This window comes from Mytilus trossulus, chromosome 5 (genome assembly GCF_036588685.1).
Source record: "Mytilus trossulus isolate FHL-02 chromosome 5, PNRI_Mtr1.1.1.hap1, whole genome shotgun sequence".
In the NCBI taxonomy this organism is placed as follows: domain Eukaryota; kingdom Metazoa; phylum Mollusca; class Bivalvia; order Mytilida; family Mytilidae; genus Mytilus; species Mytilus trossulus.
The window spans coordinates 56,628,203-56,630,717 of NC_086377.1; positions in this window are offsets into that span (position 1 = coordinate 56,628,203).

The window sequence follows — 2,515 nt, forward strand, 5'->3', positions numbered from 1 at the left end:
CCGACTCCATTTACATTTCTCTGGATCATTCTTCGTTGAATTATAATTCGTGGTTCGCGGTGACCCACGAAACCCACGAAAATTGGTATACCACGAATAAAAATGAATCCACAGTATTGAAAAAAATAACTTAAAGAACATAAGTAGTCATGATTATTCAGGGGCGGATCCAGAACCTCTATGACTGGGGGCCACCATGGAAAAAAATAAAAGAGCTGTATACAAATTTATACTTGTTAGTTGAAACAAGAGGCATATAAGCATGTGCACAATAGAGTATGTTCAATAAAGTTTATCTACCAGAATGTCTTGTAGTACTATTCCCCTTGTATTTCTCCTTGCATACTGCATCACCACCTCCTTTGGATTAACATTCATGTTCCTATGGGCATACATCATGCATAGGGATGGTTACCTGCTTGTTGACGATGTTGATCGTTAGTGTGTCTTCACAAGTCTCAGTCTGCTTATACTTCTCTCAAACTCACAGGAGGTTGCTGAAAATACTCTACAAAATTAGGAACCCATTTGGAATATAATATTGTTACGGTTTTGTAATGATGTGTTTATATCAGAAGGTGGACCACACTCTTTTGCCCATTTTTACTCCCACATATGCATTTCTTGCTCCATTGTTGATGGAGATGGAAAATCATCCATAACGTACTGAAAATCATTAGTTGACGATTGATAAATCTTGGCAGGTATTACCTGACGTCCTATGGATGTCTAACTTTGTACGGCAACCCAATTAATAAAATCAACGGTACCAATTTTGTTGCACCAGATGCGCATTTCGACAATACATGTCTCTTCAGTGATGCTCTTTGCCAAAATATTTGAAATCCAAAGCATATATAAAAGATGAAGAGCTATAATCCAAAAGGTCCAAAAAGTATAGCCAAATTCGTGAAAGGAATCAGAGCTTTGCATGAGGGAGATACATTCCTTAATTTATAATAATTTCTAATATTTTGTAACAGCAAATTTAAATAACACAAAAAAATCCGTATTTTCATGCCAGTACCGAAGTACTGGCTACTGGCCTGGTGATACCTTCGGGGACTAATAGTCCATCAGCAGAGGCCCATATCAAAATGTTAAAAGCGAGATGTTTAAAAGCTTTAGATATTTTAAAAGTTGTCGGCAGCACCGACTGGGGTGCTGATCGCAACATTTTACTCAATTTATATAGATCTCTAGTTAGATCTAAACTAGATGATGGCTCTGCAAGGAAGTCCTACATACAGATTCTCGATGCTGTGCATCACCAAGGTTTGCGTCTCTGTCTTGACGCATTTAAAACCTCACCAGTTGAGAGTCTGTATGTAGAGGCTGATAAGCACTCACTCTCTGACAGACGTTTGAAGCTTGGACTTCAATATGCTGTCAAACTAAAAGCCCATTCAGATAATCCTGCCTACAGCTGTGTTTTTAATCCGATTTATGAAGATATTTTTGCAAAACATGAAAATAAAATTTCTCCGTAAGGTATACGTTTAAAACCATATTTAGCTTCTTATGATTTAAAATCTGTTGCTCAAGTTACAACTTGCAAATGTCCTCCATGGGAACTTCCCAAACCAAAAATGATATTTGATCTCCGTGAACACAATAAAAATAAAACAAATCCTCTTTTAATTCAGCAACACTATGCTGAAATTAAAGCCGATGATCTAGATTTTTCAACTGTCTATACTGATGGATCAAAAGATGGTGATAGAGTTGCATCTGCTGCTGCCTTCAGGGACAGAGCTGCAACCCTCCGTTTGCCATCTGATGCATCCATATTTACTGCTGAAGCAGAAGCAATAATTTTGGCTTTGAAATTTATTGCTTCTTCAGATAAATCCAAATTTATTATATGTTCGGATTAACTTTCATGCTTACAAGCTATACGAAATACTAAAATTAAAAACCCAACAATCCTGAAAATTTTATATGTAATGAGGAATTTAAAAAATTTTCTGAAAGAAATAATATTTCTATGGGTTCCGAGTCATGTTGGAATCCTTGGAAACACAGCTGTAGACCTTGAGGCAAAGAATGCCCTGGGTGACCCTCTATCTAACTGTGATGTACCATATACTGATTTTAAATCTAATATTAGAGAATATGTTTTTAATTTATTGAAAAATAAATGGAGTAAAAAAGACGATAATAAATTGCATGAAATTAAACCTAATTTTGGCAAACCTTTTAATAATATTATGTGCAGAAAAGATCAGTGTGTTATTACTAGATGTCGTATCGGTCATACTAGAATAACACACGAGTATTTTTTAAGAATGAAGATGAACCACAATGTGTTCCTTGCAACTGAAAGTATACTATTAAACATGTTTTAATTAATTGTATTGACTTTGCTGACATTCGTAAGAAACATTTCAATGTCAATAATATGTATGATTTATTTAATAATGTTCCATTTACAAATATTATTGCTTTTTTAAAAGAAATTGGAATTTATTATAGAATATAAAAATGTTATTATATTTAAATCGATTTTAATTTT